The sequence below is a fragment of the Condylura cristata genome, unplaced genomic scaffold (genome assembly GCF_000260355.1).
Source record: "Condylura cristata isolate star-nosed mole 26May11 unplaced genomic scaffold, ConCri1.0 scaffold00004, whole genome shotgun sequence".
Taxonomy (NCBI): Eukaryota; Metazoa; Chordata; class Mammalia; order Eulipotyphla; family Talpidae; genus Condylura; species Condylura cristata.
The window spans coordinates 69,922,874-69,949,261 of NW_004567105.1; positions in this window are offsets into that span (position 1 = coordinate 69,922,874).

Sequence of the window (26,388 nt, forward strand, 5' to 3'; positions counted from 1 at the left end):
TCACAATTAGTGGGAAATAAAGCTGTGATTCTCAGGAAATTTTTGCTGACTTTTAAGGATGAGATTTTTAGTTCAGCTGGACCTGTGATCACCATCCATAACTTACAATGAAAACAGGTCATAATACTCATGACATGAATGACTAACCAAAAGTGGAACTCAGAGGAAACTAGAATTAGCCCAATCCTGGGTCCATGACAGAAAGCAAACAATCTGATGGTAAAATATCAGCACTTCATAAAATTCACAAAGTTAATGCTCATTTTTATTTTTCACCTTTATTATAGCTTGTAAAGGAGAATACGGCTGTTTCCATTTCACAGATGAGGACACTGAGATATAAGACCAAGTGGAGAGCAAGAAGGGCATTAAAACAATGCTTCTCTAATCACAGGTTGTCCTAGCAACACCATCATTCACATCAACAACCTGTCACCCTCAAATATAAGGTGTCTCATCTATAATTAATAACACGCTATATAAGCCACACCAAGAATACAAGAATCATAGATATTAACTCTTCCCTGATTTAGAGGACTTTTAATAGAATGGATGGTATTTACTTAGGGTCTTGAAGAGACCAGGCAACTGACTGATGGCTAGCTAAATATTCAACAAGATGAGGAATGTTCTGATTCTGGACTTAGAAATGACTCAAATGTCTCAGAATCAGTGAGCTTGGAGTAGAGTTCAGTGATCATTCAAAATGGGTGTTTCAGGGCTGTCTTTTCTACAGACAATTCTTGAATTTAGCATACTCATTCAACAGAAAAGTGTATCAGCTAACATCCTCAGCTAAAGCTTAGCTAATAGAATCCGGGCATCTTACAAGAATGGATCTGGGAGGATAATCCTTGATCTCTGCCTCCAGGAAAGCAAAAGAAGTTTCTCTCAAATCTGTCAGCACTCCCCCAGACAGACCAGGCTATGGAAGGGCAAGACCACCTGCCTTGTGTCCCTCTAGCTCCTAGAAAATGAACTTGTCAGTATAATCAAAACTGGGTCTCTGTGGTCAGAGAAGGTCCTTAGCGAAAAGTAGATTATGTCGCTTGCAGGAATTTTATGTCAACGTCCAGGCTGTTGTTTAATGATAATCTGCTTTAATAAATATGCATTAGCATCATTAAATTATGCACAGAGATGAAGAAAGTCCTATAGATGTGGTTGTCAATTTTGTAAAGGCCCCATAACAGACCCATTGTACATTCATGGTGAGAGCACCTGATTCATGAAGTGGGTCTTCTCTTTAATTTCTCACTACTCAAGATGCTGTTTGCTTTGCTAAATGTTTCTACAGATATTAGAACAGTACATACTATTTTGTTATCTAAGTTCATTTCCAATCATTTGTTATAGTAGCAATTGTATGTCAAGAAATATACCCACAGCCTATTTTTGAAAAATTCAGTTTAATTTATAAAAAAAAGTCTTTCTTAAAATGAATGCCTGAGGCCCTCCCTGGTGGCGCAGCAGGTTAAAGCACAGCACTGGAAAGCTTAAGCCACTTCCGCATGAGTTCGATTCGCCTGTACCCCAGTTCTGTATGAATAAATAAATAAATATTAAAAAAAACGAATGCCTGAAATTCATCTCTTTCCTTCATTCCTTCATCTATTCCTTCATTCATTCATTTTATGAATTTATCACAAATTAGGACTGACTATTGGAAAAAGCAGAATTCTATAATGGAGAAGCTTGGAAAACTTGACTGTGTGATCACAGGCATGTTAATTAAACTCCCTAGGTGGAGTTCTTTCCATCTGTCAAGTGTAAATAATATAATATACCTGAGTCTTATACCATGAATTTTATATGAATAAAATAATGCTTTTGAACATGTGTTTCTTGAACTGTAAAGGATCAAAGGAATGTAAAACATTGTATATATGCGGAAAACACATAGCAGTAAGGATAACATACTGGTGATAAGAGCGATTATATTAGGAGACAAGAAGAAACAGAATTATTTTATGGGATAGCAGATGAGCCATGTATTTTGCTTTCTTATTTCTGCAATAATCTCCAAGTAACTAACAGCAGAGAAATTTAGCAGGGCAATTTCAACAAGGCCAAAGGGAAGAGAATGTACACAATGGAGGAAAAGAGATATGACAAAAATTTTTAGGGATGCTGTGAGCAGCCTGTGGAGGGAGACCACTTTTTTTTTTTTTTGCAGGGCTCAACCTTTTGCCCCCAAAAAGGACAAGATTTGAAGGCTCCAGGCCACTGGAAGGCTGAAGTGAGGCATGCATCTGAACACAGCTGAAACTTCTGAAAATCTGCAAAGTAAAAGTGGCAATCCTCACCTGCCACACACATCCTCTATGGGGTCCTCTTGACATGAACAAACTAGTTTCATTAAAAAAAAAAAAATACCCAAGTAGTGATGATTCTCTGATAAATGTTTCCTTTGATCTGAATTAACAACAAAACCACAAAGGTCAGACATTATGTGCCTGCAAACGGCTTGGAATGATCAATTTTGCTCCCTTCTTAAAATTAAAATAGGCAGCCAAAGAACATCATCAATTGTTTAAGGTTTTCAGCAACAAAGCTGTTGAAAACTTAAGGATACTACTAGAAAGATGAACAAATATTGAGAATAAGAGAGAAAAGATGAAAAGAGAACTATGGTAAGAAAATTAAAGGATACATGAAGATGTTTCAAATAAATAATTTCCAGAAAGAGAGACTATAGTAATCAGAAGATAGAAAAATCACTGAAGATGTAATACAAGAACATTTCCCAGCCCTGGAAGACAAGAGTCATCAGAAGGAAAGGACTTACTGAGATTCTGATAAAAAGGAAAGAAAGAAAGAAGCCAATTAAATAAAAATGAACCAAATCACACATATCAATGCATATCTTGGTGAGATTTCAGAAGAGTGGAGATAAAGAGAAGACTCCAAAAGCTTGGAAAGATGAAAAGTTAGGATACAGAGCAGTGTAGGATTTTTTCAACAGCATAGGTAATTAAAAGAGAATGAGGTATCATTTGTGAAGTTCTGATTTTTCAACATAGAATCTTTAGTAATTCAAGCTATTTAACATGTACGAATAAGGTAAACTCAAATAACCAGGACAACTTTCTTTTTTAAAGTCCTTTTAAAATAAATCATCATTGAGGGCTATGGGCTATCAAAAATGAGTGAGCAAGCATAGAAAGAGCTGGAAGCAGTATGCACCTATGCAAGACAGAACTGTGGGAAACCAGCATCCCTGAAACAAAGAGAAAGCAAGGGATCTCAGGGGAGGTGATGGAACTCAGAGGTCATCTGCATTGCTCATGTTTGATAAATTAAATCTGTAGGGACATTCATGAAGAAATTTGGGAGAACTACATAGGAAACATATTGAAATAAAAAGAAAAATATTCATTTTGAGAAAAATTTCAATTAGATAAAAAAGATAAAAGAATAACTCTATTTGGAGGGAAATGTCATTAATAAAGAAATAATGTCATTGTACTTAAAAGAATGAGGAGAGAGGAATCAGAATGGGTAATGGGTAGGTAAAATATATTTATATATACCAGGAAAGTAAGATTTTTATGGTCTGATGTTGATAAGTCAAAAGCTTAATACAATCAGTGTTTAGAAATACAGAGGCAAGCATCAAAAAAATAAATAGTTAAAAGCATATCCTTCTATAGAGTCTCCCTGGTGGAGTAGGGGTTAAGTCTCAGTGTTTTCAAGCTATCACCAACCATTGCAGCACGTGTTTGATCCCCAGCCAGGGAGGTGACCTACATGGTGCAACAGGTCTCTCCTGTCTCACCCGCTGCCCTCCTTCAGCAGTGTATTTCAGTACACCTGCTTATTCTTCTCCTCACTCTGTCTCTGGTGAATCCTCTCACCCTCGCACCTCTGGCCTATACCCCAGTTCTTATGAGCATAAATCAATAAAAATAATTCTTTAAAAAAAAAAGTATTCCTCTGTAGATAAGGATTAAAGAATGGGGAAAGGTGTCTTTTTATTTTATGTCCATTGGTGCCATTTCATTTTAGTAATTATTTATTTGTATGATTTGGGAAAGGAAAATACTTGATCATTTCTTAGTGACTCAGTAGCTGTGACTGTGGACAATTAGCGTCTCTGTGCTTAATGTCATCTATAACATTGAGATTACAGTGATGCCTACTTTGGAAGAGTTGTCATAAAGATTACCAAAGGAAAAAACATAAAGAACAGAACAAGATGCCTGGCATTCTGTAAATGCTCAAACAAAAGTATCAAAGTAATTCTTAAAATGTTATTGCTTTTGTTAAGACACTAAGTATCATCTAATGGTTATAAATTATCTCACAGAGGAAGTAAACTTCCAAAGGTCAGAGCTATAACAGAAACTCTTAATGATTCTAAGATGCAAAAAGTATATGCAATGTTACCTTAGCTATTTCTTGGAGAAATAAACAAAAATAATTAAGAATAAAGAGACCACTTAACATTTAAAAATGTTCTTTTTGGGTCTCCAGGCTAAGGTGGTATATGGACTCACTGTACTTGTCCAAAGTTCATCTCGGTTCAGGAAAGAATGACATGGCGGATTCCAAAGAAAGGGTTTAATGGCTAAAGTGAGAGTGCTTAAGAGGTTGCTTTCCACACCAGTCTCCTGTACATTTAGGCTGCTTAAGCTGTGTCAGCCTATTGACAGTGCTTAGCAAAGACCCACTCCAAGCCCTGAAGGTGGCCTAGGGGCAACTGCTCCCGTCACAGGCTTCCTGATGTCGACCCTATTTTGCAGTGAGTGACAGCAGAATAGCAGGAGCCCCTGGAGAAAACTGCTATGTTTGCCTCTGCTGCAAACACAGTGACTCTTCTTTGCAGCTTCCAAGCACAGCGCTACACATCCTGTGTGAGTTTTCTTGTTTTCAAATTCACTGATATCACCAGTGACAGGAGAAAGGCCAGGATGCTAAAGGCTCTAGAGCTCCCCATTCCCTAAACATTGACAAAGAAAAGCGAACACTTGATGACAAAGCTGATCTTTTGTCCACAGTGGCTCCCATCCTCTTATTTGGGGGCTCTCATGAATATGCAGTAAAAACTCCTGCTTGATGTGAAAAGAAAAGTCTGCTGTCACGATACCAGCTAAGAAAGAATTTCTTCTGAAATTTGCAAGACAGCCAAAACCAAGTGTTTTTTCATTCCAGAATATTCTGAAATACATATACATGGTCCCCTGTATTTCCTGTTTCACTCTGTAAAGTCTGTAGCACCATCATCCCCAGAGAAAGAAGATACTTAGGTTATTTTTAGCTTTGTTCAAAGCAAGAAATTTCAAGAGGCTCAAGAGAGACTCAAGCTTCCAGAAGCAGTTAGTCGATTTTGCAGAATTATTCAGAGTATTATTCAAAGAAGTAGCGTAATGTGGAGATCATTTCTAAAGCAGCAGTGAAACCCTCTATCCACACAGACAAAGTTCAGACTGCCCACAATTATGTCACATGCACATAAATGTATATAAACCACAGTTATTCTACTGCACCTACTGTGGATGAGTCTTATTGCTTTTCAACCTCATAATAACCCAGTAAAGTTGTTACATTATTAACTCTTGCTTTTTGAGACAGATTTATTTGCCTAGGCCATAAGGTTTATATATTATGACAAATAATCGGATTGGAGGAAGATAATATTAAACATGTCATTTGATATTAAACATAACATCTTAGGGCTTTCAGTTCTCATCCCCTCCCAAGGTGGTTCAATCTTAGACATAGTAAAAGTACTGGCCTACAAGTCACCTCCTATATACAAACTTACCAACCTAAAGCCGCCCATAACCCAACACTTTCTCTATACTTTTTATAAGATCTATTTATTTATTTATACAGAACAGGGGCACAGGCCAGAGGGCAGGGCAGTGAGAAGATTCACCAGTGACAGAGTGAGGAGCAGAACAGGCCGAACGACAAAGTACACTGCTGAGGGGTGCAGCGGGAGGGTCAGGAGAGGTCTGCCGCGCCATGTGTGTCAGCTCTGGGGCAGGGAGCCAACTCACACAGAAGCAGCTTCGGCTACATTGCAGTGCTGTGTCCTAACCCATTGCTCCACCAGGGAGGGCCCCACTTTCTCTGTATTTTGTGCTCACATACTTGAAGCCAGTATCCCCCTTCCTTCATATCTCAGGACCACGTACTTGGCAACTAGAGTGACAACTCAGACCCTGCTGGGATTACTTAACTGTGCCCATCCTAAGTCTCTTTACCCAGTGCTGTCCACTCTTTCCAGAACCACAATACAACTTCTCTGCATATTCACCCCTACTTCCTTTTGCCTTCTGACCTACCCAGTGCTTGCTTCCCAGAGTGTTTCCCTCTCCTTGGGAACCACAAGTAGCAAGCTTTCTGATCGTGGCCATCTTCTGAGCTGCTGGCCAAACCTAAATAAAACAAAACAAAACAAAACAAAAAAAAAAACCTTACATCATGAAACAAGCCTGACTCTACAGTTCAATACTGATTTTCTAGAAGTTCATTATATATGTCAAGAACTCCACCTATCAGGGTCTAGTGTAAAGCAAGGCAAGCAAAGCACTTAAGGTACCTAAGTACCTTCCTCCCTGGGGCTGATGGTTAAAGGGCACCCCACCTAGGCCCTGCAGGTGCAGGTGCTAACCCTTCCCTGACAGAAACTTGAGTGTGGGTGCTTCTTCAGCAAAGATCCTCGCTTGTCTCTCTTTAGCCTTAACACTGATGCCCATGTCCTGAGGCATGAGAGAAGAAAGAACCAGATCCTTCTCTCAGTGTTAGAGAAGAGAGAGGCCAGAAATTAAGTTATAAAATAACGCCCTGTTCACAGTGCTAGAGGTTTGCATGGCCCAGGAGGCCCTGAGCATGGATCCTGATTCTCCAGAAGGGTGGGAGAGAGAAATGGGCTCTTAGCAAAAGACCCCCCTGAATGCCAGTTCCAGGCATGGCTCCCAACACTGATGAGACTGGATTTCAGATGTGCTAACATTCATGTTAATACAGTCTTATTAACAGTGGAATCTTTATTTTCAAATTCTATGGAAAATTTAGTTGAATTACAGTTCATCTCCCTCTGTGAGCTTCAAACATTTAAAAGGTCAATTTTTTTTATAAAGCAGTATTTCATACTGACTTTGAATTGTATCAAAAGTATCCTGGTTTGGATGATAAATTATATGGTTTTCCAATTTATGAATGGCTTTATGAATACTGAAGACCAGGACAGAATAGCCTAGCCTAGACAGAATACTTCTATTAGAACTTCTAGAAGTCTTAGGTGTCATTTAGTCAACTCTCTCGATTGATAAATGTGGACACTATAGCCTTGGAAACTTAAATAATTTATATGGCATCATTAATTAAAGAGTTTATAATTGAACAAAGATTTCTTGAATTCAACGTTGCCCCAGCTTTAAAATGTCCACATCAAAACCTCCTGATCTGTGCTCACTCAAATCTATTTATATTTTATCACAGCTTCATTGATGTTAGCACAAAGATGAAGTATACAAACTAAGTAACCAACGACTAACCTAAAATCATTAGTATCAGAGGCAGAATCAATAGCAACATAAAATTGTGTCCACATTTCTTGTTATTAAGAAGAAAATGTTGATGCACAAAATGCATTTACTGTTCTTTTCCTTCTGTGCACACATTTTCTTCCCTCCTCTTCCCCATCCACATGCTTCCTAGCTAAACTTACAAGTAATAACCCCTTGGGCATTTCTTTTACCAGACGAGAACTGCAGGAAGTACTGTATCATCGGTCCACACTCAGCCTTTGGGTTTCTCTGTCCGAGTCCGGGCCATCTGGAAGTCTCTCATGCTTACCACAGGCCTTCAGCCCATCAATGATTACAGAAACAATTTAGCAATGTCTTTCACTCAGTTGCAACTCAGATTGTACTTCAGGTGACATGAAAAACATTAAACTGCCTGATCGCTTTGTACCCGGGTCAAGTTGATTTCCAAATGGTCAGATCACTAAAGTCGGGATGCCAAAAGATAAACAAACAGAAGAGCACTGGAAACTGTAATAAGCAGATCGAGAGTTTATACTAAACCTTAGATGATGAGATAATATGACTCGCCTTACTATTCTTTCTACAATTACTCCACGATCAGAGGAATTCTATGGCAGCCCACGCAACTGTCAGGCATGTTTGAGTGCTGGTCTGTACTATTTCTTAATGAATCAAGGAAATCTCTTTACTGACAAACTGCAAAAAGAAAAAAAAATTGTCTAGTCTCTGCAACTGAAGCAGAAGAGTAAATATAAAATGCTGGGTTTTGATGTGAAAGATTCTCTGGGGAAAGCACAGGAGTGATTACATCCATAAATTATACTGTGGACCATTAATTCATGTGGCATCTCCTGCGGATGATGTGATACAATTTCAAATACTCCTACTAAAAGGAACTGGAGAAAAGTGAATCAAGATGGGTAAATTAGCTTAATTGGAGAGTTGCATCATAAAGCAAAATCATGCGCTCTGTATTCCCCCTTTGACAGTTAGGATGGTGAGCATGGGGCATACTCACACTGATGCCAGGTAGTACTATGGCACGAATGTGTCACCTGCTCCAAATTCACATGTTGAAGCTCTAAACACCAATGGGAGACTTTGGAAGGTAATTGGGTAAGATTAAGTCAGGAATATGGGCTCCTCCTAATGTAATTAGTGGGCTTGTAAGAAAAGAAAAAGACAGGAAAGAATATATATACATATATATATATGGACAAAAAAAATATTTATCTGTATGCCAAAAAGAAAGCATGTAGGAAATGGATTTGACAAGCACTCTGGACTTCCTGGCTTCCAGAACTTTAAGAAAATTAATTGGGGTTAATTTATAGCTCTGTAGTGTGGACTATCCAGTATATGGTATCTTGTTATGGCAGCCTGAACACAATAAGACAGATTTTGGTTTCCAGAAGTGGATGCTGGTGTAAAACAAACAAACTGTTTAAGTGGCCTGGGAACTGAATAATGGGTAAAGTATGGAAATGTTTTGAGGTATATGGTAAAAATATGGACCCTAAAGGCAATGCTGGCAGACATCAAGTGCAAATAAGGAACCTGTTATTGGAAACAGGAAAAGAGGATTTCCTTATTACCATGTATCTAAGAACTTGGCTGAAATGCCTTTTAGTGTTTTGCAGAAGATAGAATTTATGAACAATGAAAAAAGCAAAATATTAAAGGTGCAACTTGGGTCTTAAGTTTTCCCTCTGGGAAGAGAGAGAGGGAGAGAACTTAGGGGATGTTGGGATGGAATGAAGTGAATGCATTTTTCATGTAAAAATTATGAATTTTGGAAGGCCAAAGGTGGAATGTTATGGACTTAAAACTTGTGTCCCACTCCCTATACACATATATACATATATATACACACATATATACATCTGATCTTCAATGTGATTTGGATAAGGAACTTTGGGAGAGCCCCACGAGAGCTGTAACTTAACCCCAATTTAAAACTTGATAGATCATGAGGGTGGGGGCTCTATCTCTCTACTTCTTCTTTTCAAGAAGGTGGGAGTACAAACTAGTAAGAATACCTTCACCAGAAATCAGTCCATTGAAACTTTGACTTTGGCCTTTCCAGAAAATAAAAAGAATCTGCTGATTAAACTACCCAGTCGATGGTCCTTTGTTATAGCCACCTGAGAAGACTTAAGACAGCAAGCATGGCTTTCCATATAGGTAATTTTGAAATATGTTGGGTACTGGCAGTAATGCTGGCTTCATGAATGAACAATGGGTTAAATGAAGCAAAGGGAATTTTGGAAGGAAGATTTCTACTTGGCAGGAAGGTTCTAGAGACACTCAAGGGAATAAATCAGTCTGGATCCTTTACTGTCCTTTAAAAGAACAGGGCTAGCTTTTGCTTTACTTGGGAATTCTTGAAAAAGAATCTTGAAGTTGAAGACACACAAAAAAATGTTCAATGGATGAATGTGTTACACACTTGGTTGGTGAGACTAGAAGCCAGTTAACTTAGGTACGGAGGATGAAATGCTGAGAATGGACCTTTTTGTCTCAAGGCTCATCTTGATATAGAAACTATACAATGGGCCCTCTTCAGAATTCAGTTCTGAAAGGGATGTCTTTCCTTTGTCGTGTCAGATTCTAGATAGAGAGAATCTTATTTGAGGCCACAAAGGTTCAATGACTTTTCAGGAGCATTAATGTATAGATCTCCACACTTGTATCCATTTATCTTTTCTCAAACATAATGTAAACTTGGAAAACGAGCTCCTGAAGGGAAAGGGTGGACTTACCTGTTTGCTTATGCTGGGAAATCAGTCTACAAGCCCACTCATTTGCTGGATCAGTCTTGACTTTGGTTTTGTCAGCTTCTTCCCAGTCCATGAGCCACAAAGTCAGCTGGACATGCCTTGCTAGGACCTATAGACATGTCACTTTCTACACTGGCCCTCCAGCATCCATATAAATGATCTGGAGCAGAATGAATGCCCAGACAAAAGGCCATGATTCTCAACACTTTAATTGGCACAGCCTGAGACCTCTACCTAACTTGAGAAGTGAGCTCCTTCTTGGCTACAACCCATTCTATTTCAGCATGTGTGAAAAGCCAGCCGGACAATACAGGGGCTCAGTTTCCTGAGACATTCCAATAGGCAAAGACCACATCCACACTGAAGTTTGCTGTTCTTTGATGTGAGTGTTCTGAGCTGTGTTTGAATTTGTGTGCTATCAGCCTTGTTTTTCTTATTTTGAGTGCATGGGATAATTACTTAGCTCAAAGTTAATGCAGCCACAGACTGAGATTGCCAGCTAAATCACTGGCTTTATATATTAGACAAATACAAATGATTCTGTGGGTAAATATTTTCATATGTCTGCCTAAATGCATGGGGAGAAGCAGTGATCAACTTAATTGTGCCTTAAGTGCTATTTCCGAGCATCCTTCCATTAAAAAAACATATTTATGATAAGTTTATTTTCTGTCCTAATTTTAAAACCATGAAGCTTGTAGAATTTTTTTTATTTATTTAAATACATAAAAAGTACAAACATAGCCAGAAATAATAAAAGACAGAGAAGCATTAACTCTCTGTGAGTCTGTCCTCCACTCCTTGATCACTGTCCCACTCCGCAGAGAAAATGAATTGAGTTGTAAACATTTCAGAGATGGTTTTTATGATGGTGTATGCATATTTTGTTCTCTAATTCCTCAAGTCAAGGTGGGTTTTCTACTAATTTTCTGCTCAAGATAAATTTACTGATTTATACTTATTTTAGCTTGACTTTCTTGTCCCCCCCACTCTGATTTTTTTCTATGCATGCTTTAGCTACATTTTTATCTGCACTTATAATATTTTTTAAATATGCCCAAATTTCTTTTTCCTGCTATCAGTTGCAGCCTCTTATCTGGAATGCTCTATTATAAGATGGGAAGTTTAGTGCACCATGTCCTCTCCCCCTCCAGAGTCTAACTACTCCCATTTTGTCATTATCAAGGCAGTTGACACTCCTCTTCTGCAACCTTAATTGGCTGATTTATTCCAGTACTTGAAGTCCAAAAAAGACCTCTACTAAGTGGATCTTCTGGCTCCCTGAGTTAAGGTCTTGAACAAAAAGGAACTTCCTGCTTCAAAGCTGTTTGACACCTGGTACTTTACAAGAACTTTCTAGACTTCCACTGACCAATATGATTGCTTCTATCTATCCATGTGACTGATTCTACATTAAGATTAAAGTCAAATAAAATTTAGAATTCAGTTCCTCAATCACACTAACTCCATTTCAAGCATATCATAAGTACCCTATGTCTACCACATCAGATAATACCTATCTGGAAATTTTCCATTACAGAAATGTATTTCTGCATTGACATACTGTAAGTTCTTAATAAGTGAAGAACCTGAACTAGATGACTTCTAAACTGCCTCCTGTCCAAATTTTTAAGAGTCTGTTATTTAATGCAACTATTCCCCAGGTTGCTGAGAAAAACTTTCCCAACCCAAGATTGGTAAAAAGTATTTTTAAAAAGTTAGAAAACAAGAGAGCTGTTTCAGGGAAGGAGGGCTTAGGCCAAAAGAGAGAAGGAATATAGTCTTCTTATAGAATACCTAAAAATAATGGAGAAGGGGAAGGTTCCAAGTATTTAGGCATCACAAATAAGCCCCCTCTCTATTACTGTTACTTACATTCACGAAGCTAATTCAGCTTAGTCTAGCACATGACACATTATGTCTTATTTTCCCTTTTTAGGGAGTTTTGCCCCACTTAGCCATTTTTGCTTTCCTTTATGCTCAGGCTTTTCTGTCTTAAATCACAGGAGAACTACATTGACTTATGAAGACTGAGCTATCAAAATGGAGATCAGATGCTATGCTTTTTATTATTTTTATGACATAAAAGTCATTCTGGTGGCAGGAATAGCATAAGCAAAGAATGTACTGTGAAAATAAAGTCCATGTATAGGAATAAAGTGAAGCAGATTATGTTTCTAATTTGTCTGTATCTGTGTCAGATACATGGAGATATTCGGTAATTAGTTACATAATGCTTTAGTCAGAAAACCAATGCCTCTTAAAACAAAGGGACATCTGAAATGTCCATCCTTGTACAGTGATTCTTGGGATGGACAGTGCTGTCCCTGGAAATTTTGGCTTTCATATCTGCAAGGGAAATGTGTGGTGTAGGAAAAAGAGATGGAAGATTCAACTCATCATCACTACAGATTTTGACAGACATCAGCTCTTGCAGGCTTTCTGAGTTTCTTTATAGTGAAATGGAGATTATGTTAGATGTCAGTACACACAAATTTGCTTAGTAGTTATTTGTTTTGTTTTTAGCGATGCAAACAACAAATCCTAAGGTCCTACACTAAGAATTCATTAAAACAATATAAATGTATTTGTAAAATAGTTTCTCTCTAAGGCCTCTGCTTTGATAAAGATGGTTAAAGGTAATGAGGGCTATTTATTTGTAGAAGAGAAGACAGAACTGACAGCGTGATCCCTTAGACAGCCAGGGAAGGTTCCCTTACCTTCTGGGTTCTGATTCTGTTCATCAAATGAAAAGCTTGAGACACTAGCAGGAATTTGGGACTCATAAGGATCAAGGTACCTAGCCCTCCACAGCTCAGCCATCAATTTTAGTGCAGGAAGCCTGCACCTCTTTAGTGACATGTTGGGGGGCCCCTGCTTCTCAGGTTTAGCTTGCACCAGTCTTCCTGTTCTCTCCTTTAGAAAACTTTGGTCCCATGGGTAGTATTAGTTTCCTAATTTTGTTAGATCCTGGGTGTTTCAGACTCTCTAATATGACATGATTTATTTCTCCTTAAAAGCTTAGCTGTCTACTTCATTCAGAGGCCCTAATGGTTGGAAATAGACCTACCAATCACTTTTCAGTTTGGTCTCAGGGACTAGAGGCTAAAGCAGTAATGTTACTTTATACCAGAGGGAGCGCTGAATGGAGAAGCCACACATGCGTGGCCTGTTTCAGCCAAATGAGTCCTTGCTGGACTTGGGGTCAGAGCTATTCAACTCAGCATCTAAAGGGAATATCAGTACTATATCATGTTAAATAGTTTTAACCTCATTTTTTAAAGAGCATTAAATATATTTTAGCCTGGTTTTTGATCCAGGCTCCACTCTTCTTTCCTTGTGTAAGTTCACCCTTTCACTACATATCTTTGAGTCTTGAGATCACCCCTACTCTTTTCCATCACAACATCTGCCTACCTTATAGTGGGAGCCGTGTGCTCCATTTTTCTGGTCCTGAATGGTTTTGTTAGACATACACTCTGCTATCTGCTACTGACCTTGTTCCAGCATCCAAGTTATTCTCACACTGGAAAGAACATCTGAGCCTATTCACACACCTGAAATTTAGAAGAACAATTCCAAATGCAACCAGGTCACAAGATGTTCTAGCTAGTCTCCCAAGAGATATATCAAGCTTCCTATTCTTTCTGATTTAATCTTGTGTACATCACCAGGGACAGAAACTGTCATTGATGTATTCCAGATGGGTTTGCAACAGTTTTACTGCAGTTTAAAATACAGAAATTTATCCAATTACTGTCAAGAAACAAAAAAACAAAAAACAAGGGAAGTTCTGAGCCTGAAGGTAAAGGCAATCTTATACTCAAGAAAAGACTTCTCCCTACTGTTGCAAATCCAAACACCCAACAGAAATGGGAACAGGCACCATCCCTTAGAGGTGGTTATTATGCAACATTTGCCAATCAAAATCTGATTCCTTCTTCTAATGAGATACTACAATTTAAATGTAGGTTAAATTAACATTTATATGCAGAACTCTCCAGAGTGTTGGGAACATTTTGATACTTAGTAGAATTTAATGAGTCTGTAGGTATTAATAATGTCATTTGCTGTTCTTTATTGTCCTATGGATGAAATGTTTCCTAAGGAATGGATTTGAAAGTAGAACCAATGAGAACTTGGGTCTTTTGGAAATTAACTGCTTACATAGTCTTGTCACATGGTAGCAGACAAGGTACTAAAATGAGGTGAAAGAGATACTACAGAATTTTGTAACTGAGTCTCCCAGCCATGGCGAGTCTTTGCCATCACCATGAAAATATTATGGCTGGGTTAGTCAAGTACATCCATGAGAAGGATGCGAGACCCATGAGCAGGGTCTCCCAAATGAAGTCCAGAGTTGATCTCCAGACAGTTTCAAAGATTGGGAAGATATTTCCCTTTCAAAAGTGGGCACTTCTGAAATGGGAACAGAAAAGGGAAGTGAGGGGTGAAAGAAGGGGTTGAGTAGAATACAAAGAAGGGTGGAGCTTGTAGTGCCCTCTACTGGTTATTTTTCCATTTTCATACTGAGAATTTTCAACTCATGCTTTTCTTCACTTAATTCTCACCAGGTAGGAATAACACAGTTTAACAAAAGAGGAAATTAAGACTCAGCCTATAGATAAATTGCCAGTTTCACACTATTAGTGTCAGGCACATCATTTTAAATGTTGAACAGTGTCTCAGGTAGATTGCATGTTCAACATGAATTGGTCACACTTACTGTACCTTATCTTCTGCCATTTAGCTTTGCAGTGGCTCTCTCACTAAAGGGGATAGGTCATATAGCACCAGTTCTCACCCTTCTCTCAACAGCTTCTATGTGTTTCCCCCTGTGCGCTGGAGCCTTGGCAATCACCATGAAAATACTCTGCCTGGGTGAGTCCAATACATCCATGAGAAGGAGGGGAGACCCTGGAGCATGGTCTCCCAAGGTAAGTCAGCCTTGATCTCTAGACAATTTCAAATAAGTGAGTCTATCCTAAATCATACAAGCCAACATCTGTTGAACTGCACGGTCTTATTTACTGCGGTATGTCATTGAAGTTTTGTGATGGTAAGAGCTAACTTGCACATTGCTTTGGAGATAGACTTCTGGTTTTCAAGACTTTGTAAGTGGAGGTCATTCATCAGATCAATGTTTACTAAGAAGTCTGAAGAGGTTATCAAACAAAAGCTGACAGGTTACTATTTACTCAGTGAAATGTAACTAGGATAGCTTCATACTCCATTCTACCACACTTCTTCTTTCCTTGTCAATACAAAGGACACCATTAGGAACCTTTCATACAGCAGGCCGTTGAGACCCTATCATCTTTATCTTTCATATTCTAGGAGCAAAATCTTTCTGGGGCTTCCATGATGCTATGTTAGCAAGTTTTTGACAGGTAATTTTTCTGCAATACTATATGTACCCTATTTTTATATACATTTTCTAATGAGGTGACATTGATTTATAAAATGATGTAAGTTGCAGGAGTACAGCATTTATGACTTGACATGCAAGTCACGATCACCATCACCACCACTGAAAGTTGTCCCACCCATCACCTTTTGGTGATGCAATTGATTCCGTTTACCATTTCACCCCAACCCCAACCCACTTGCCTCTGACAACCACCAATTTGTTCTCTGTGTTTCAAAGTTTATCTTAGCGTTGTGTTATTTGTTCTTTTATGTTTTGACATATTGAGCATGCTTTTGTTTGAGCCACAGAGGTGAGAAACATCTAGACTTGGGATGTACTTACAGCTACTTTTGTGAATTTGTGGTTTAATGGCTGGCCTGCTGGCATTTCCATGGTCTCTACTCTCCCCAGTCTTAGGGAAAACTATTAAATTTCCCCAAAAGAGAAATCATATAAATTAATGTCAAAGATTATGGACTTCAGACATGTGAACATGTCTGAAAAGTTTCCTAAGCTGTGTGAATTTGAGCAAGCATTTACCAAATCTTTATTTTCTCATCCAGAAAACAGAGGTAGTTTACCATGCAACCTCTTACATAAAAATTCAAAAGAAAGTAGCTAGTATGAGTTCTAGACCCTCAGTGCATGTTCAAAAGGCGAAAAAATAATGGGCACAGGCCAGGAACTTTGTACCCACAGTCAGCAATTGAAGCCCTTCTGGAGATCATGTTCTCTGCTGCCATGGGAGCAGTTTGAAGTTTTGCTCTGTGAATCTTTTATTCATACTAAATCTTATATCTATTCTAGGCCCTTACTTACCAAATAGACACTTATGCTTAGAGTGTGCAAACTCAATTAAATGTGGATTCAGCATATATAGAAGAGGGAGACATACTGCTTTAACTTCTAAAAATATGTCACTGTGCTTCTCAAATTAAAATTAAAATTATATTTTGCCTATATTAAGGCTCTTGAGTTTTGTTGCAATTCTTATAATTGACTCAGATAAGGATGAAAACACCTACATAAATTTAGTTGTGTTTCTTTCTCTTACTCTCTTTTTCTTCAGTACAGCAAAGTATGACTGGGGACCTAAAATTAAATGAAATTGACTTCAAATTCCACTACAGGTTCAAAGCGAAAACGTCTTATGCATATAATATTTTTCATTTAAAACTAGAAGCTGTGATACAGTTCAATAATCAAGAAATTGAGAAAAGTACATGCCCAATACTTGCTCACATCACATGCTTCGTTCCTTAATCATTCTAGGCGCTTCTCACTGGGAAAGCGGTTAGACTTAGGAGGAAGAAATAAAGTGTTAAGTGAAGAACAAGTTGAAAAGAGCTAATAAATTCATTTCACTTAGTAGATTTCCAGCTGGTGGGTTCTTTTTAATGGGTAAAGGGAAGTGAGGGAAAAGTCAGGCTGAGTGACTCATCAGATCCCACAACATGAGAGAATTAGATTTAAGTGAAAAAGGATGTTTCCTAGGAAACTACATGATCTGCTTGTGGCACATCAAACAAGTGCAATTTCCTAACAACAACCATGACTAAATTGATCCACCTCAGACAGCTTTATCAGTAGGGGGGAGATTAGCTGCCTTTTGTGTTTTCTTAGTTACTATCATCAAATCATCTATTATGTGACAGTTTCAGCTGCTGCATGTCTGACCTTCCATAAGGACAGCTATGGTATTTGTTGTTATGTAATTGGAAAATAGTTTTCCCTATTTCCCATTTCTCTCCCCCATTCTCCTCCACCCCTTGAAACATATACCTCTTCATCACCCTTCCTAATTTAATAGGAGCTTCTAATACTATCTTTGTAGCAAACCACAAGATCCAGTCATTAGAAACACTAAAAATATCCTTCCAGCTTTAGTCATCCAGGGATTTAAATTAACTTACTCTCTTTTAACCATGACAGTGAAGAATCTGTAATTCACACTAATAGGGCAAGGGAGATTGGTCCAGATTAGAAAATGGTCTGAAAATAAGAACATTTAAAAAATAATTTATTGCCACAAACACATGAGTATTTAACTCACATAAATTAGCAATATAGAATCTGCTAGAAATCTTTAGCTTAAAAAGGTTTATAATGAGCATGCTAATTAGTCTGAGAGTAGAACTTTGTCTTCAAAGAAATTATTTGTAAAACTCTAAAGCCTTTCTGAAATCACATATGTCAATTCTTCAGTTTGGAAAAGGGGGGAGCCTCTAACTTTCCCACAGCTGGAAGGCCCACATGCACAGAATTTTGCTGAGCTGGTCTGGTAACAATTTTGATGATGATAAGATCAGCTAGACATACTTTAATTTAAAAGCACATCATAGCTAAGAAGTGCTAACCATCACCTGAGCCTTCAGCAAGTTATCTTTTATGTTGCTAAAGGCTTTTACATTGTGTGGACAGCTGCTAGCTAATAAAGGCTGTGGAAAGTTGGGCTGGCTGTGGCAATTTTTAAAAATAAGACAACAATCAAGTTTGTCTCACTGATTGACTCCATTCCTGAGAGATTGCTCTCTAACATGCAATGCTGTTAGATAGCTTTTTACCTATGGAAGAACTTCTTGCTAAATTGGAGTCAATCCTTTTCTGCCACTTTATCATTTATCATCAATGAAATGAAAATCAAAACCATAATAAGGTACCACCTTACTCCAATGAGATTGGCCCATCTAACAAACAACAACATAGATAGAAACAACCAGTGATGGAAAGGATATGGCAAAAAGGGAATCTTCATACACTGTTTATGATAATGTAAACTGCCAGCTTTTATGGCAAACAATATGGCAATTCCTCAAAACATTAAAAATAGATCCACCGCATGATCCAACAATGTCACTCTGTGGTATTTAAGCTAAGAATGAAAAAACACTAATTTGAAAGCATATGTGCACTCATGTATAGTTTACAATAGCCAACCCATGGATACAACTAAGTGCCCAACAACAGATGAGTGGATGAATGGATGAAGACGATGTGGTACATATACACAATGGGATACTATTCAGTTATATATATATATATATATAAAAATATATATGTTATATAAATATATATACACATACATGCATATACATATATATTTATATATGTACATATCTGAATGTATATATATGTGTAAATATATATATATATATATATAAGATGCTATTCTACTAGCAGTAGAATAGAGGAAAGGAATCTATTGAAGAAGGAATTGCTAAGTAAAACAGAAACAACTACTTGATCAGGAGGAATACCCAGATAACATGCTCTGGAAACAAGGCTGAACTTACATTTGATAACCACTTGCTAAAAAGATTATGTGATTCACTGATTGAATCAACTACCATCAGCTATTCTGAGAAAAGTATCTATGGAGAGACCCTCAATAACCCCAAAAAATAAGGTTAGTGAGAATTCTATACTAGCAGAAAAGCTGCATTCCTATACTGACAAGGAGCCAAACAAGGTGAAATGAAGGAAGAATAAATTACAGGACAGACTCCAAGATGCAGATACCTGAGCAAAGGGAACTTCCCAGGCTCCAGTGGGCAGGGGCGCTGTGAGAGGCCAAAGGGAGAGAGGCTGCTCCGAGCAGCCCAACGAGGAGACCGCAGCATCACAGAAAACGAAAACGATGCTCAGGCCTCACACCTATGTAATTCTCCCCGCTGAGCTGAAAACTTGCATTAATCTAGTGATGCCTTTTATCCTTCTAAATTTCATTCAGGATGGGAATGTGTAGGCAGGGCCATCTTGCTTTTAAAATTTTACAGGTTCAGAAATGAAGAGTAAGGTTGCCTTGGGAGGGACCATATACTCTACCTCATCCACAGCCTGATTTGGGTGGATGAAAAATAACAGTAGGGATTTTTTGGATAGATTTTATTTAAATGAGATTTGAGACTTGGAGTTGATGCAGAAATGAGTTAAGATTAAGGTTAGAATGGGTGAATTTATTCTGCATGTGGGAAGGACATGAATGTTTGTGGACCAGCAGGCAGATTGTCATGGGTTGATGTGCGTTTACCTAAAGGACATGTTAAAATCCTACTCTCAAGTTATCTCAGAAAATGGTGTTATTAGAAACAGGATCGATCCAGATGTAATTAGTTAAGATGAGGTGATAAAGGAGTATCTAAGCCAAACTAAGTGGTGTCCTGAAATTAGTTAGCCCATAGGAAGACACATGGACACAGAAAGAATGCCTGGGGAAGAGAGGCGGCAACTGGCATGATGCCTCTACAGGCCCAGGAACAGGATCAGGTGGTAGCAGCATTAGGAGACTGAAGAAAGGCCAGGAGCAGCTTAGCCCTGCTGTCTTCTCACTCCTGACCAACACTCTGATTTTTGACTGTCAGCTTCCAGAAGAGCCAGAGACTACATTTCATTGTTTTAAGACACCTACTTTGTGATTCTTTTTGTGGCATCCCTAGAAATTGCCCAGTTTCAATCCATTGGTATCATTGAGAAGAAAATGAACAATAGTTGTTCCTTTCAAGAAAACTGATTAGTGGAGGTTGGGGTGCATGTACTTTCTTCTCTACAGACAGATTTTGTAAATGGATAAGACAACATGACCATAAAAAATATGTTCTCCCATTCTTAATTATTTTTTTTTAAAGATGTATTTGTTTATTCATACAGAACTGGGGTACAGGCCAGAGATGCGGAGGGTGAGAGGATTCACCAGAGACAGAGTGGGGCACAGAACAGGCAGATGGCCGAAGTACACTGCTGAGGGGAGCAGCGGGCGGGTCAGGAGAGGTCTGCCTCGCCATGTGGTCACCTCCGGGGCAGGCGGGGATCGAACTCATGCGGAAGTGGCTTTAGCTTCTCAGTGCTGTGCTTTAACCCGCTGCACCACCAGGGAGGGCCTCTCCCATTCTTTAAATAGTAACCATGAAAGACAGAATGATTTGTCCTCACTATTCCTGATAAAATTAGTATGACTTTCAGCACCAGTTAAAATGTCAATATATACTTCAAAAGAGAAAGGCGAAGTAAGAGTGATAGAAATGAGAAATTTTATACAGCTTCCTTTATGCATTTATTGTTTAAGTATTGGGTTTTATCTTTCCTCCTTTTTTTACTAAGTAATTTGCCTATAACATAATTGAAGCTGAGGGTGTACAATTTGCTGAATTGATACACTTACATATTGCAACATGATTAACACCAGAGCATTAACTAACACCAATATTTCATCACATAATAAAATTTTCTTCTCTGTTGTATGTTATAGAAAATTTAAGACCTTTTCTTTTAGCAATGCTCAACTATATAGTATAGTGTTACAATCATTTGTTCATTTTAAACAGGAATTGTGTTTTCACTAGTATCTACCCATTTCTCTAACTCCTTGCCAGTATTCAATACCAGACTAATATGTCTTTGAGTTCACCATTCTTAGAGTCCAATAAAAGTGATATAGTATCTGACTTTCCCATCATTCTATTATTCATCTATTATAATTTTCTCAAGGTCAGTTCATGTTGTCACAGATGGAGGCTGTCCTTTCTCATGGTTGAAGGATGTTGAGTATGTATATGTAAGTGTATGTATGTATATCACACCAAATTTATCCATTCAATCATTGATAAACACTTTTGGTCACTTACATGTCAAAGCTGTTATGAATGATGCTGCAATTAAAATGGGATTACAAAGATCTAGTCCCAACCCCATTTTCATTAGCATTTGGATATCTACACAGAAGTGTGACTGCTGGATCATTCGACAAATTTGCATGTTGTTTTCCATAATGGCTGCAGTGATTCACATTTCTAGTAGAAGCACAAAAGTGTTCCCTGTTCACCTCATATCTTGTATCCAAAAAGACATATATCCTGTCTTTTTGATGATAGCAATTCTAACACATGTGATGTGATATCTTATTGTGGTTTTGATTTACACTTTCCTATGCTGAACACCAAGAATGGTTAAAAAATAAAGCAATCTTGGGCCCTCCCTGGTGGCGCAGCGGGTTAAAGCACAGCACTGAGAAGCTAAAGCCACTTTCGCATGAGTTTGATTCCCGCCTGCCCCAGAGGTGACCACATGGCGTGGCAGACCTCTCCTGACCCGCCCGCTGCTCCCCTCAGCAGTGTACTTCATTGATCTGCCTGTTCTGCTCCCCACTCTGTCTCTGGTGAATCCTCTCACCGCCCCTGAGCCTCTGGCCTGTACCCCAGTTCTGTATGTACAAATAAATAAATCTTTAAAAAAAAATCAAAAAAATCAAGCAATCTCTTATAGTTAACTGAAAATGTCAGACATTAACTTAATATCTCTCTCCTTTTTCTTCATTAAAATATGACATATATTCTTTAGTATCTCCAATGTGTATGCAACTTACCTATATGAACTGAGACTAAGCTTTTACCTATATAAACTGGATCAGTCATGCAGAGAAATCTGTTGGTATTCCCCAAGTCTAGGTCCTCAGGTTGGCTTAGACTAACCTCTTTAATAAACCTATCGCTTATTAAACTTTAAATTCACTGTACAATGATGATTATTTTAGTCAACAAGTACAAGGCAAGTAGGAATACACAAGTTCTCTTAAGGAGTTTAGTTGAAAAGTGGTACAGTGCTCCCAACTGCTACTCCCCACGAAGTTATATGACTAAACCCAAATTAAGGGATAGAGAAATGCATGATACTCTCGCAGGGGAAAGACCTTCAAAGTCACAGGGCAAAGGCTATGCATACAGAAAGAAAAGAAGTATTGAAGCCATTCACAAAATCTGCCGTTGCTCATAATAAGTTTTTAAAAGATGATCAACAACAGAGAAACCTTAGTATGTGTAGCTGTCTCAGACACTGTGCAAATCCATCTGTCCATGCATCCGTCTACTAACCCAAAGTCCCACCAAATGATAGACATTACTTAAATTAGCTATCTGAAATTTGTTTAATAAACAATACACAAAGCAACACTAAATAAAGTAGAAAGAAGAAATGCCCACGCTCTAATAAAGAATAAGTAAGTCAAATTAATAGATCACAGGATACAAGTGAAACATGAGAAGTGTCTGACTAGAATAGTTATGTTTCCACAATACCCTAAATAATAATATTTTAAATAAAAATATGGTATAGGTTTAAAATACCTAAGAAAACTACTTTAAATGCATAATTCCTACTTTCACTAAAACAGACCGAACTATAACAATGATTTTTCTTGTTTTGCTGAACATATTTTCATTTTTGCAAAATGTCATCTGATTTAAATTGATAGGAAAATAACACTTAAGAGGGGCTTTAATGAAAAGGTGATATGACCAAGTGCTGTGAAGATTTTCAAAATATAGTTTCAGGGTTTGCTATTAAGTATAAAAATCATTTTCCAATTGTTGTGATAATATCCTATTCCCTTCCTTGCTGTCTCAACACTTAGGAATAATTTTCACAAGGTTACTCTGTCTAAGTGTTCCAATAAATGTAATTATATTCATTTCAGAAGGCATAGTTAAATTTATGGAAGCAAAAACAACACTATTTTTATTTATAACCACAGTAAATTTTAATCGTGAGTTTACTCTAGCAGTGTATAATGTGAAGGCTGATGTATTTAACATGATTATCATTCAATGTAAACTCTAGGGAATTCCTCAAGAACCCTTTCCCCTTCAGAGTTTCTGTTTGTAGTTTAGTATAAAAAAAAAATGTGCTGAATTCAAAATCAAAGGACTTGGGCAAATTCACAGCCAGGAAGCAATGCCTCCCTTGGGCATTCATTGTTCCCAAGACTGACTGTCATAGGCTTCTCAGACTTTTCTCCAGCAGCTCATTTACCCTGCACAGTTAGCTCCTTAAGCTCAGGGCTTGATTTATTTATTTCATAAATACAGTGCCTAACAAGGTGATAAATAGCTTTAAAATGAGTGACAGACTGTATATGAGAGGTTAACCAATGTCCTGGGTTTGTTTCCTCAATGGTACAGGAGGACCTTATAACTACCAATTCACCTATACTGTTTATGTCTATTTATATATGTTCCATACACCACAGGACAAAAGGAACTGTTCTATATGCCCATGGTGGTCCACTTGCCATAACAACCTGATAATTCTAGTACTTTTACGACATCCAGAAGGCACAGAGTGATTGCCCTTTGTTTTGGTATCTTCAATGTGCCACTCACATCCCCCTACTTGGCAGGTGTTCTTGTTCCACCCTGTTGTAAGTATTGGCTGTAATTGCTCATAGCTGCCTTCTACTGTCTTCCATGTCAGAGACGCGAGCTAGGAGATTTGCGTTGCTGATGCCCCATCCACCAAGTGGTCACCTCAGTGGGGCTGTCACCCAGAGATAAGTATGTCATTTTCTCACTTCCAGCACTCCCAGCAGTTGCGTCCACTCTCAGAGATATTTCCTGAGGGAAGAATCAGACAACAGCGCAGTATCCTTAACCCCTTCCTAACAGCAGAGTGTGGAGAAGGTCAAACTGCAAACACTGTTCTCTAAAAAAGTGAAATTTAAGTTTAAAGACATTTGGGAGGTTATTTATAGATTCATGGGTGATGTAGGCTAAATCACAGGCAAGCTGTTGTGTTGGTGAAGAACAATAAGGATTCTAGCAGTAACCTTCCTGGTAGTAGAAAAATCTCACACACTGTTGTGGGTTGGGGTGAGATTTATGCCTTTATTTATGAACACTGCTGACTTGCAGTAATTGCAACCTCATCGCCACTAGGTGAGGATGCTGCCAAATGTTTTAACTCTCTACTAGGCCACCTCTGAGACCACACCAGTGAAGGAGAGAGGTGTATTTCTTTAAAGGTTGTTGGGTATGAAATCCAAACTCCTGGCGCAGAAGAACAATCCTTCCATTTCACAGAGTCAAAAGTTCTAGATTCCCACACTCATTGACACTACCCCAAAAGTTGTTGGGCAACCTGACCACAGCCTCATTAGGGTCAAAGCCCAGACCCCTGTCTAATCACTATCTGTTGAGTGGGAAGATTGGGAACCAATTTTACTGTGATACTTGTCTGTAGTACAACAATTATGAAAATGTTTTTTATCTTGTTTAGGATGTGCCTTTCCAGATTGTTTGTCTCTGAGAACAAGCTTTAATTAAAACTTCTTTTGTATATGTGTGTGTGTATATTGGCATTTGGAGTTTGCTGATTTCCTTAGGCAGAAAGAGAACTCAGGAAAATATCACCACATAGTTCCTCACATCAGAGGTCCTACCTGAGCCTGCCTTCTTCACACCTTTCAGCCTTCTTATGCTTGTTTTGTATCTACATTCCACCATTTTTGGCTGCACTTAGCAGAAAGAAAAAGCATGTGTAATCTGTCTTCCTGGAAATAAAAGCGTCTGTTCAATGTGTGCTTTACGCAATAAGAATTACAGTTGGACTAAGCTGAATCTGTCAGGACAAAGGGAAAAAGTCAAGAGGTGTTTCTCTTCGGTAGGTCATGAAGAACAATAGTGCTCATTAAAATCACTGACCTTTTCATGCCTTTGTTTTCCTCTGACTATGAAATTCTATTTAGAATGTTTTGCTCTGACAACATTTCTTGCTGAAATTGTAACATTTCCTTTTCCTTTGTTTATTTTTGTTTTTTTGTTTATTGGTTCTACAGATTAGTTGATATTCAAGCTTCCCTTAGATCAGACAATTATAAGATCAAGTATTGATATTAACAAAAATTGTTATCTGGGCCCTCCCTGGTGGCGCAGCGGGTTAAAGCACAGCACTGAGAATCTAAAGCAGCTTCCGCATGAGTTCGATTCCCGCCTGCCCTGGAGGTGACCACATGGCGTGGCAGATCTCTCCTGACCCGCCCGCTGCTCCCCTCAGCAGTGTACTTCGTCGATCTGCCTGTTCTGCTCCCCGCTCTGTCTCTGGTGAAGCCTCTCGCCACCCCTGAGCTTCTGGCCTGTACCCCAGTTCTGTATGTACAAATAAATAAATCTTTAAAAAAAATTGTTATCTAAAAGGAATATATTTTACAGGAAGGAAAACTCAAACTATTGAATTTTGTTAGTTTTCTTTCTTGAAAAAAGTAGATCCCAGATTTGAATCCATGTCTAACTTAGGCCAAATTCCAATTCTGTTTCTTTCATCTTAGCCTAAAAATAGGAATATTTTTATTAGATTTTATTACAATTTTATCAAGTGGGAATGACAAATCTTTTATAAAATTATCAGGACTAGTAAATTAATCAGCATATGTGAAAGAACTTGAGAATCAGTGAAATATGTGCAATGGTAATAGATAGTCATTATTTTCATTCACAGCAAGCCTTACATTTTTAAATATTTATCCAGTTACGCCTACCATGGTGATCTTTGGAATTAAAAAGCTAGAGATCCAGAACAGATTGATTAAGTTCAAGTTCTGGCTACTATTTACTAGATATTTTTCCTTAGATAATTTACATAAATTTGTTGACCTCAGTTTCCTCCTCTATGAAATGAAGATAACATGTCACTCATGTTGTGAAGAGTAAATATGCTAATAAATGGAGAACATTTAGTACAGTACCTGCTTCAAGATTAGTACTTAATAAATTAGCTACTAGTATTAACCAGAAAGAATGATTAAGATCAGGATGTAGCCAGGGAATGGGGCAGAGGGAGAATTCATAACCTCCTGGAGCACCATCATGTTTGGGGGAAAAAAGAAAAAGAAAACATACTAAACTTGGAGTCAAACTTAAAGTTCTTTATGGGA